General features: G+C 32.8%; 1 long non-coding RNA gene and 2 pseudogenes across 1 annotated transcript; 1 reads left to right on the forward strand and 2 right to left on the reverse strand.

Moving 5' to 3' along the window:
- Window positions 1-2,060: 2,060 nt before the first annotated feature.
- LOC125194158 lies at window positions 2,061-3,499 on the reverse strand (annotated as a pseudogene).
- Window positions 3,500-3,883: 384 nt separating this feature from the next.
- LOC125203397 lies at window positions 3,884-5,493 on the forward strand. The gene is made up of 4 exons (XR_007173360.1): window positions 3,884-4,261; window positions 4,376-4,450; window positions 5,153-5,257; window positions 5,418-5,493. It is a non-coding gene; the product is annotated as an uncharacterized LOC125203397 (long non-coding RNA).
- Window positions 5,494-8,429: 2,936 nt separating this feature from the next.
- LOC125194166 lies at window positions 8,430-9,868 on the reverse strand (annotated as a pseudogene).
- Window positions 9,869-13,372: the final 3,504 nt, after the last annotated feature.

The following is a 13,372-nucleotide window of genomic DNA, read 5'->3' on the forward strand; positions in this document are numbered from 1 at the left end:
ATTGTTGTTGACATGGTTTCTATGTGTAGTTGACATGGCTTATAATTGTTGTTGACATGGTTCTATGTGTAGTTGACATGGCTTATAATTGTTGTTAACATGACTTATAATTGTTGTTAACATGGTTCTATGTGTAGTTGACATAGTATGTAACATAGTTGACATGGCTTGTACGTGTAGTTGACACGATATGTACCGTAGTTGACATGACTTGTATGTGCCGTTGACACGATATGCACCATAGTTGACATAATTATATTAGTTGTTGACATGACTAGTATATATAGTTGACATGATTTTTAATTGTAACTAACCTTAAAAACATGAATTATAATTGAGCATAATTAAATTATATGTTTAAGTAATCTTAAATTATATGACTACATCTCCATGTGTAAGTAATCTTAAATTATATAGTTGGATGGGTTTTAAAACTATTATTGTGGATTCTGAAGTTTGAACTTAGCAGTTATATCAAATGTTAATCAGTTCAACAAATTGTATTGAAATGTCAACAACCTATAACCAAATGTCAACAGCTTGTATAAAGTGTCAACAACTCAGAAAACAAATATTATAATTAATAAAGAAAATTATAAGATAGATGTCATTAGAGAGCAGAATCAAATATCAACAACTAATAAGATAATGTCAATAACTTTTAGTATATGTTAACAACTAAAAAACAACTCTGATTGTTGTTGACATGGCTTGTACGTGTAGATGACATGACTTATAATTGTTGTTGACATGGTTTCTATGTATAGTTGACATGGCTTGTACGTGTAGTTGACATAGTATGTAACATAGTTGACATGGTTTGTACGTGTAGTAGATACGATATGTACCGTAGTTGACATGACTTGTACGTACCGTTGACACGATATGCACCATAGTTGACATAATTATATTAGTTGTTGACATGGCTAGTATATATAGTTGACATAATTTTTAATTATAATTAACCTTAAAAACATGAATTGTAATTGTAATTACCCCTCCAGGCAGGACTGGGGCAGCCTGGACGCCCTCATCAGCGAGTAGCACGGAGGCAAGTCTGACTCCAACTTGTATTGAAATGTCAACAACTTATAACCAAATGTCAACAGCTTGTATAAAGTGTGTACAACTTAGAAAACAAATCTTAAAATTAAAAAAAAAAAACAAAATCATACAATAGATGTCAATAGAGAGCAAAATCAAATATCAACAACGGGTCTTGTTAGGTTGAGATTTTTTAGCTTAATTGAGAAATGAGATGCATTTTCAGCCACTCATTCACAATTTTCGCGTAATGTCAACTACTCAAACATTATGTCAGCTAGGGGGCATAATTGTCATTTTCGCGATGTCAACTACGGAGACAATATGTCAACTACGATGTCAACAACAAATGTTATTTATGGGAACCACGATGTCAACAACAAATGTTATTAATTGTATACGTAGTTGACATAGATTATATAGGTAGTTGACATGCATAGTTGATATTAAAAAAGGGAGATAACTAAATCTTAGCAACTAATTTTCAAATGAGAAATATTACCAAACAACCAGAGTGCAAAATATTTCATGCTTTAATTTGGAGAAATAAAAGAGAGAGACACGTAACATTTGCCTCAAAAGCAGAATTCTTTACGTATTTTCCGTTCCTTTCATACTTGATAAATCATCCAACAACAATAAAAAATTTGTACATTTAACATTTCTTCAATATCGAGAATATCGAATGTCAACGACTCGTATTAAAATGTCAACAACTAACAAATAACACTTATAATTGACATATCAATACCGAAAATATCGAATGTCAACAACTCGTATTAAAATGTCAACAACTAAAAAATAACACTTACAATTGACATATCAATACCGAGAATATCGAATGTCAACAACTAAAAAATAACACTTATAATTCACATATCAATAGCTAAAATATCAAATGAACTAAAACAAAGTTGAGATATCACAGTTAGTTAACAGTTAACAGGCAAGAAAAAGCAACAAAACTGCCATACATCCAATTCAATCATCAAATAAAAGTTCAATCATCAAATTGGTCAATCATCTGCGTCGGACTCACTACCAGAGGAACTCCCTAAATCAGAATCTGTAAAAAGCAAGCTCAAACGAATGAACATCTGTTTCTGTTTCCGTTTTCCATACTTTCACCCCCAACACAATGTAGAAACGCAAGAAGAATCAGTATCAATACCACTCGAGGATGACGAATCGCTACTTGAGCTGCCAGAACTGCTTGAGCTACTGCTGGCATTGCCTCTACCATCATTCTCCTGTCCAACAACACCATCATTCTCCTGCCCAACAACACCTTCTCTCTCAATCTCAATCTCCACCACAGCAGGGAAGCTCGCTGCTGGCATATCGTCATCAATATCTACATCTTCTTCATCATTTTCTTTCATCATCTTGCCACAATCATCATTCTTGTCGCTCAATGCGCCCTACACAACATTACCAACAACATGAATAAACAGTGAAAATACCACAAAAAAGACAAAAATCTTGATGCAAATTTAACTTACCACATCAGCATCAGTAACAAGACTGGAGGGAATAGAAACTCCAGCAGCTGGATTGTTGTTCATCATCAACGCTTGCCGCTTTGTCTTGCTCACCATCTTCTTCCAATTGGTCACAAACCGATCAAATTCCCACAACGTTTCCGTATCAAGAGCCTCAATATCAAGCTCAATTTCATCGCCATCCTGTGCCAAATGCTCATCCCTCTTCCTGATTATCTATACAAGTTGAGGCATTTTCTCTTGGGGTAAATTCTGCAACCCAAATCCAAGTTTTGTTGACATCCAATTCCTGATAATACTTCCAATTCCATAAACAAATCAACAATTAAGCTTGCAAAAAGTTCAAATCCTATAACAAAAGCAAATATTGGAAAATCAATCTCTCAAATGAGTTCACATCCAATACAATTGAATCATCTACTGCAAAAATATGGTAATATGGTTGCAACAGAAGCAAAAATCTCATAAAAATGTTGATAGCAAAAACACAAGTTAATAGCAACTCATCAAATCATGATCAAGGAAAAACAACTACTTAGTCTACAGTCATCACAACAAGCACTACAAGGCAAAAAAAAATTCACACCAAGCTGTATCCTACTGATATTGAGACAAATTAACAAACACATGGAATGCATAGACTATTTTCATCTTCACAAAAAGATTTCCCATTCCAAAACATGTCAATTAGCCACATTGCTGAATTGAAAACAACACAAAATTCAGTCAAATTCTAACATCTCCTAATCTGATTTATCTTGATCCATAAAAAAGAAAAAATTAATACACATACCTGCAACATCCTCTCCGTCATAAACGCCGCGGTGAACGGTGCCAAAAGTGCCCCGCGCCAGCACAGATTTGACCACGAATTTCGAGGCATCAATTTCCCAGTCTTGCCTCGCCGGAATCTCCCTCAATTCATCCTGTTGTTGCTGCTTCCCTCGATTCATCCATTCTGCCCTAATTAAAACATGAAATTACTGATCGCCGCTCTCTGGAGTCCTTACCGATCCTGCTTCTCAGATCCGGCGGTCGGATTTGATCAGAAAGCGATCACTAGCAGAATTTCAGCAGCAAAGCCAGCAAGGTTTGGAGTTCTATCTATGGAACGTGAAGATGAAATCCTAATTAAAACATGAAATTACCATTCTATCCTTTCATATTAAATTAATCTAAAAATATTTATTGTGTGGCAAAATCTGGACCACTCATTTAATAAAAATGAGTGGCTGATATTGCATCTCATTTCTCAATTAGCATAAATAATCTCAATTGATCACAATCCTCTATATATATATATATATATATATATATATATATAGGGTCCTGTTAGGTTGAGATTTTTGGGCCTAATTGAGAATTGAGATGCAATCTCAGCCACCCATTCACAATCTTCGCGCGATGTCAACAGCGCCTGGTTTATGTCAACAGGGGGGTATTTTTGTCATTTTAGTTCTAAAATGTTTCAGCTGTATTCAAAACACGCCGTAAAACTCTCAAACATTTCTCTGAGTTCTCTCCCAAATTTCTCCTACAATTCTGCATCTTCTCTTCCCTTCGTCGCTATTCATCTCCTAATCTTAGACTTCGTTCAGTTTTCTACATCAATTAATTTCCAAAAATGAGGATCGAAGAAGTAGTTGAAGTTGAAGCACCGATTGTAGCCGGAAAAAGGCATTCCAAATCGGCGGTCGTTGAAGCGAATTCTTCAGGTTAAGAAATTGATTCAAATTTTAAGTATATTGCTTCGATTTTAGTGTATTAAAACAGATCTGGATTTGTTTTCTTCTGAATTCGATTTCTGCTGATTTTTTATTGTTGATTAGCGATGGTAGATTCGGAAGAGGGGGAAATCAACAAGGCTGCTGGAAAAAACAAAAGAGAACATGCATCTGCTTCCAGTTAAGGATTTGTTTAAATTTTTAAGATTATTGACATTTCATACAATAGCTATTGACATAGTTATGATAATAGACTTGTGTTTTCTATAAACAACATATACTTGTCATTGAGATGATATTGTATACTGTTGACATAGTGTATGCTTATTTGGATTGTTGTTGACATTATAAACTTTAACAATTGATATAAAAGTAATAAGATAATTATGTTTGCTTTAATCATGATATACTTGTTATTGACATAGTGTATACTTATTAGAATCGTTGTTGACATAGTCAAATTGACATAATAGTAACCAGATAATTGTGTTTGCTATATATGAGATATACTTGTTATTGACATTGATTTATTATGTACTTTATCTATTGACATAATTTTAAGAATATACATGCACTTGCTGTCGATAGGGTACACTTGTTATTGACATAGATTTATTATGTACTTTATCTATTGACATAATCGTAATAACATGCATGCACTTGTTGTCAACAGGGTATACTTCTTATTGACATGATATCGTGTATAATTGATATTGATTTATTCTGTTTGATTTTAAAAATTTTAAGATTATTGACATTTTATATACTAGCTATTGACATAGCTATAATAATATACTATTGACAGTAGTAGTGTATGCTTGTTTGAATAGGTGTTGACATAATTATATTGACATAGTGTATGCTTGTTTGAATGGCTGTTAGGATGACTGTAGAAAACATATAAATGTTTCTAGGTCATGTTGTTGCTCATGGACCTTTTAGGGAGGAACGACTCCCCTGTTTTGGTGTTGGTCTTGGATGGCTCTTGTAAGTTTATCTAGCAGTCATTGTCTACTTAATTATTTCAAAAATGCTTTTCTTAAGAGATAATGTATGCGGTGCAGCTGATAGTTTCATGATAGTTGAATGATTTACCATCTTGTTCAGTGAAATAGGAACTTCTCTGATTTTGCTGCTTTTTTGCTAGGTTTATTACTAGTTTCTTTCTGGGTGCAATCCCCTGGTATATAGGAGCTTTTCTACTGCTATGTGTCCGTATGGATGACAGGGAGAAGCCTGGACTCATTGCATGTGGCATAGCTGTAAGTCTTTTCAATCTTTACTAGAATCTCCTCAAGTGTCAATTCATGGATGTTCCCAACAGTTAGGGTCTTAGGGATGATGTGTAATCATATTTTGGTGTTTTATGCCTGTTTTTTATCCAGTGGATTTTGTAATTTTATTGTCTCTGAATAAGTATATGAGGTTTCTCTTGTCAATCAATACCCCTCCCCCACACCAGTCATCATATGTGTTTTGCTTCTTGATGCAACTGCTTGAGTTGATATGCACTTGGAAGCCAAACGACTTCACTTGAATCTGTGGCCGACAAGTTTCTTCATTTGTCCAAGACGTTCCTTCAAGACAAGCATGATACTTTTGATCACTGGAAAACAATATCTGAATCAATAGTTATTGCTGAAAAAGAAAAGGAAGTTCTTGAAGATTTGACCGAATTTCCAACTTTTAAATTTGGACATTTCTTTGATGAAGTAAGTACATCATTTTGTTTACATATGTTTCTCTGAGTTGACATTAGATTACTCCTACAGTTTATATACTAACATTGTAGAACTAATTTACAAGCAGTATGCAGAAGAAAGAAACAGAGAAAATATCCCTACATCGCCAGGTTATGATCCTAAAGGGGTGAGCCAATGAATCAGCCTCTCCTATCTCACCACCAGCTGCAAGCCCAATGGATGACGCACAAGTTGAAACGAACAAAGAAAAACAACAGGAGAAAAGGAAAGAGAAAGTAGAGAATATTGTTAAAATAAAATAACTAAAACTAAGATTAAATAGTATATTGTTTTTATAAAATGACTGAATTGTTGTTGACATGGCTTGAAAGTGTAGTTGACATTTGGTTATAATTGTTGTTGACATGGTTTCTATGTGTAGTTGACATGGCTTATAATTGTTGTTGACATGGTTCTATGTGTAGTTGACATGGCTTATAATTGTTGTTAACATGACTTATAATTGTTGTTAACATGGTTCTATGTGTAGTTGACATAGTATGTAACATAGTTGACATGGCTTGTACGTGTAGTTGACACGATATGTACCGTAGTTGACATGACTTGTATGTGTCGTTGACACGATATGCACCATAGTTGACATAATTATATTAGTTGTTGACATGACTAGTATATATAGTTGACATGATTTTTAATTGTAACTAACCTTAAAAACATGAATTATAATTGAGCATAATTAAATTATATGTTTAAGTAATCTTAAATTATATGACTACATCTCCATGTGTAAGTAATCTTAAATTATATAGTTGGATGGGTTTTAAAACTATTATTGTGGATTCTGAAGTTTGAACTTAGCAGTTATATCAAATGTTAATCAGTTCAACAAATTGTATTGAAATGTCAACAACCTGGTAACCAAATGTCTATAACCAAATGTCAACAGCTTGTATAAAGTGTCAACAACTCAGAAAACAAATATTATAATTAATAAAGAAAATTATAAGATAGATGTCATTAGAGAGCAGAATCAAATATCAACAACTAATAAGATAATGTCAATAACTTTTAGTATATGTTAACAACTAAAAAACAACTCTGATTGTTGTTGACATGGCTTGTACGTGTAGATGACATGACTTATAATTGTTGTTGACATGGTTTCTATGTATAGTTGACATGGCTTGTACGTGTAGTTGACATAGTATGTAACATAGTTGACATGGTTTGTACGTGTAGTAGACACGATATGTACCGTAGTTGACATGACTTGTATGTACCGTTGACACGATATGCACCATAGTTGACATAATTATATTAGTTGTTGACATGGCTAGTATATATAGTTGACATAATTTTTAATTATAATTAACCTTAAAAACATGAATTGTAATTGTAATTACCCCTCCAGGCAGGACTGGGGCAGCCTGGACGCCCTCATCAGCGAGTAGCACGGAGGCAAGTCTGACTCCAACTTGTATTGAAATGTCAACAACTTATAACCAAATGTCAACAGCTTGTATAAAGTGTGTACAACTTAGAAAACAAATCTTAAAATTAAAAAAAAAAAACAAAATCATACAATAGATGTCAATAGAGAGCAAAATCAAATATCAACAACGGGTCTTGTTAGGTTGAGATTTTTTAGCTTAATTGAGAAATGAGATGCATTTTCAGCCACTCATTCACAATTTTCGCGTAATGTCAACTACTCAAACATTATGTCAGCTAGGGGGCATAATTGTCATTTTCGCGATGTCAACTACGGAGACAATATGTCAACTACGATGTCAACAACAAATGTTATTTATGGGAACCACGATGTCAACAACAAATGTTATTAATTGTATACGTAGTTGACATAGATTATATAGGTAGTTGACATGCATAGTTGATATTAAAAAAGGGAGATAACTAAATCTTAGCAACTAATTTTCAAATGAGAAATATTACCAAACAACCAGAGTGCAAAATATTTCATGCTTTAATTTGGAGAAATAAAAGAGAGAGACACGTAACATTTGCCTCAAAAGCAGAATTCTTTACGTATTTTCCGTTCCTTTCATACTTGATAAATCATCCAACAACAATAAAAAAATTGTACATTTAACATTTCTTCAATATTGAGAATATCGAATGTCAACGACTCGTATTAAAATGTCAACAACTAACAAATAACACTTATAATTGACATATCAATACCGAAAATATCGAATGTCAACAACTCATATTAAAATGTCAACAACTAAAAAATAACACTTACAATTGACATATCAATACCGAGAATATCGAATGTCAACAACTAAAAAATAACACTTATAATTCACATATCAATAGCTAAAATATCAAATGAACTAAAACAAAGTTGAGATATCACAGTTAACAGGCAAGAAAAAGCAACAAAACTGCCATACATCCAATTCAATCATCAAATAAAAGTTCAATCATCAAATTGGTCAATCATCTGCGTCGGACTCACTACCAGAGGAACTCCCTAAATCAGAATCTGTAAAAAGCAAGCTCAAACGAATGAACATCTGTTTCTGTTTCCGTTTTCCATACTTTCACCCCCAACACAATGTAGAAACGCAAGAAGAATCAGTATCAATACCACTCGAGGATGACGAATCGCTACTTGAGCTGCCAGAACTGCTTGAGCTACTGCTGGCATTGCCTCTACCATCATTCTCCTGTCCAACAACACCATCATTCTCCTGCCCAACAACACCTTCTCTCTCAATCTCAATCTCCACCACAGCAGGGAAGCTCGCTGCTGGCATATCGTCATCAATATCTACATCTTCTTCATCATTTTCTTTCATCATCTTGCCACAATCATCATTCTTGTCGCTCAATGCGCCCTACACAACATTACCAACAACATGAATAAACAGTGAAAATACCACAAAAAAGACAAAAATCTTGATGCAAATTTAACTTACCACATCAGCATCAGTAACAGGACTGGAGGGAATAGAAACTCCAGCAGCTGGATTGTTGTTCATCATCAACGCTTGCCGCTTTGTCTTGCTCACCATCTTCTTCCAATTGGTCACAAACCGATCAAATTCCCACAACGTTTCCGTATCAAGAGCCTCAATATCAAGCTCAATTTCATCGTCATCCTGTGCCAAATGCTCATCCCTCTTCCTGATTATCTATACAAGTTGAGGCATTTTCTCTTGGGGTAAATTCTGCAACCCAAATCCAAGTTTTGTTGACATCCAATTCCTGATAATACTTCCAATTCCATAAACAAATCAACAATTAAGCTTGCAAAAAGTTCAAATCCTATAACAAAAGCAAATATTGGAAAATCAATCTCTCAAATGAGTTCACATCCAATACAATTGAATCATCTACTGCAAAAATATGGTAATATGGTTGCAACAGAAGCAAAAATCTCATAAAAATTTTGATAGCAAAAACACAAGTTAATAGCAACTCATCAAATCATGATCAAGGAAAAACAACTACTTAGTCTACAGTCATCACAGCAAGCACTACAAGGCAAAAAAAAATTCACACCAAGCTGTATCCTACTGATATTGAGACAAATTAACAAACACATGGAATGCATAGACTATTTTCATCTTCACAAAAAGATTTCCCATTCCAAAACATGTCAATTAGCCACATTGCTGAATTGAAAACAACACAAAATTCAGTCAAATTCTAACATCTCCTAATCTGATTTATCTTGATCCATAAAAAAGAAAAAATTAATACACATACCTGCAACATCCTCTCCGTCATAAACGCCGCGGTGAACGGTGCCAAAAGTGCCCCGCGCCAGCACAGATTTGACCACGAATTTCGAGGCATCAATTTCCCAGTCTTGCCTCGCCGGAATCTCCCTCAATTCATCCTGTTGTTGCTGCTTCCCTCGATTCATCCATTCTGCCCTAATTAAAACATGAAATTACTGATCGCCGCTCTCTGGAGTCCTTACCGATCCTGCTTCTCAGATCCGGCGGTCGGATTTGATCAGAAAGCGATCACTAGCAGAATTTCAGCAGCAAAGCCAGCAAGGTTTGGAGTTCTATCTATGGAACGTGAAGATGAAATCCTAATTAAAATATGAAATTACCATTCTATCCTTTCATATTAAATTAATCTAAAAATATTTATTGTGTGGCAAAATCTGGACCACTCATTTAATAAAAATGAGTGGCTGATATTGCATCTCATTTCTCAATTAGCATAAATAATCTCAATTGATCACAATCTTATATATATATATATATATATATATATATATATATATATTTTTTTTTTGAAATGGGTTTTTAATTTAGCAGATTCCTATACATTAAGGTATAAATATGAGGTCCTATTAGACCGCTAACTAATTTAATTTATTAATTTTGCTAATTTGTCAACCTACATATAAAAAATGTCAACACGATGACATTAATATATCAATACAACTTTAATTGGCATACTTATATCTCTGCGTTGACATCTATATTTAAATGCCAACACGAGTATATAAGTATGTCAACTAGATTTGTGTTAACATGCTAATGTCATCGCTTGATATTTTTATTATTATTAATAATAAATTAGTAAAATTAACAAATTAAGCTTGTTAGCCATTGATCACCTCCTTATATATAATTTCTATGTCAAAATGGTACGGAGTAACAGATATGGACCGCCCTTATTTTGCTAGTTATTTTGTCAAGGAAAAAGAAGATTGAAAATTGAAATTAAGCAAAATTGGTATTAGTAGAAAATTAAACTATTTATCTTCAAGACTTCAACTACCGAAATGATTACTTTATTGTAGGATGAAACTTTTTTGTATGGGTACCCTATTCCTGAACCAATGACACATATATCCACGATGCTATAATTTATTTTTACAAAAGTGTAAACATTCACCAATCATACTTAGTAGTAATTTCATCCAATCAATGACATGCAACGCATAGACATATTGATAACTAACTTGTTTATTTAATTGAAAGAAGATCATTTCATATCTGGAGTACATTTTATCAGTTTTCCCACAATAGAAACCCACTATCCTTATATCACTGGGACAAAGCACGATAGTTCAATTAAATCGAAAAAAAATAACATATATATAAACACAAAAAACATATATACAATTATATATTATGCTGTCCTTTTTACAATACACATATATATGCAGTAATGAAAAAAATTAAAAAAGATGAAGAGGACAAGAGCAATTAAAAAGTAGGAAAATGTCTGGTAGCTATTTTGAAAATTGGGTTTTGCGATGTGAAAGAGAGTATGGACTTTGGCGTGAAAATTGTCATGCATCCAAACAAACAAAATGGACGTACTTGAATTACGTATAATTGTGGCCACACAATTGTCATAATATTAGAGAGAGATGGAATGAGGGCTGAATTTAAACAAATATGATTAGCTATCACAAGCCCGATGGTGGCTTCTTACGCAACCAAACATAATTAATTTATTTTAGTATATGTAGATGATATAATGTTCTCCACTTAGAGTGATTTTCTAAGAATGGTTATGGCATCAATAATTGAATATGCACAGCGTGTTCCCAAACTAATACTAATAAATTCTATTTATTCATTCCCAATGAGGCTGTGACAGAATTATATACTTAAAACACATTTTTATAATAATTCAGAAATATTACTCCATATACTAAAATTTAGTGATTTTTTTACTATGTTTACGATTATTAATTATATATAGTTTAACATTTAATATATATGGGGAGTGATCACTTGCTAACTCATCATTTAATTGCTAACTACAACTAATTTAAGGCCATAGGATTTTAGAAAATGTGTGGTCTACAATTTGCCACGTGTAATTTTCATTTTTATTAATAAAATAAAAAAAAAAGATAAAAAAAAACTCCAAATTATGATTTTGGATGAAAATGTCAATATAGTGTTTCGAAAATATCAACACAATGCTTTGAGAATGTCAACACAATGCTTTAAGAATGTTAACCCATGGCTTATATTGACATTCTACATATATTATATTGACATATTTTATATAGTATGTTGACATTTCTGTTGTACGAAAAAATTAAAAATTTTCGAATTTTGTTTCAAATTTTGACGTCAGAACATATGCATGTAGGATATCGTTGTAATCCTTATGGAAATTATCTTTAATTTGATATATGTTATATGAATTTAAAGTTTTGGGATTTCTTTTAAAAGTTAGTTATAACTAATTTTGTAGTTCATTGACATTAATACCCCTATTGATATTTTTTGGAATTAATCCTATGGCCTTATTGACGTTTTTTGTTAATTGTATTGACATTTCTGGGTTGATGATCTAAGCCCTTAATTTGAATATCTAATGACTATTATTTAGTTGTAGTTAGCAATTAAGTTATGAATTAGCAAGATAACACTCCCCTAATATATATTGTCTACCCAACAATAGATTATATATTAATTATAAATATTTTAATGCATCATATCAAACACGACACTAATATGTATAAATTGTGCTTTTATTATAGATCCGGTGTATTGGTAAGAGTAATGATGTATATAATGAATGTGATGACCCCAACATGTTTCTGATAAGCTAGGTTTTCGTAGTTCCAATATATAAATTGAACTGCAAAACAATTTTTGGCCAAGCTCAATTGTGAAAGACAAAATTTTATCAATTTAAAACATGTAATACAGTAGTAAACTATATTACCTACCCTTACATCCCATCCCAAGGTACACAAATGGCGATGCCACCATCTTCGGCAAATGGCGACAGAGCGACACTTGCCTAAACGAATGAGGGAGATTGGGAGAATATGAAAGGAGAACTGGAGAAGGTCGTTTCTCCCCAGTGAATTATGGAAGAAGAATCAGGAGATCTGGATTGGCAATGAGTTTCATTTAATGTTTACTTATTACTCTATTCGTATTAGGAGTATATTTCGAACTTCACTTAATATTACTAACTTTTATGAGTATATATACATACTAAGTTAGTGAATATATACGCTATTTTCTTATAATTAATTAAGCTAAATGGGTACCTTTTTTTTAATTTTATTATAATATTAAAACTGCTGCTGTGTGATACATCAATCATTATAATATTTTGAACAAAAGAAGGGAATTTGAAGCCTCACCAAGTGCTTTTGAAAAAAGAGTGTAATAGAAATTAATTCGTGCCATATAAAGAAAAATATAATATACTATACTCCTATTATAAAAGAGCTGTCGTATTATCTTGATGGTAAAATTTGACTAGCACCAATTTGTTAGTCAAAAGAGGTTCGAAATAACTGGTCGTATTAGTGCCATTGACCAAAAAAACACACCTATTGCTATTGTTAGTTTTTCATTTCATTTGTCCTTAATACAAAAAGTAACAGATATTGCAACAAAAATTAGTGACAAAAAGAAAAGAA

The sequence above is a fragment of the Salvia hispanica genome, chromosome 1 (genome assembly GCF_023119035.1).
Source record: "Salvia hispanica cultivar TCC Black 2014 chromosome 1, UniMelb_Shisp_WGS_1.0, whole genome shotgun sequence".
Classification (NCBI taxonomy): domain Eukaryota; kingdom Viridiplantae; phylum Streptophyta; class Magnoliopsida; order Lamiales; family Lamiaceae; genus Salvia; species Salvia hispanica.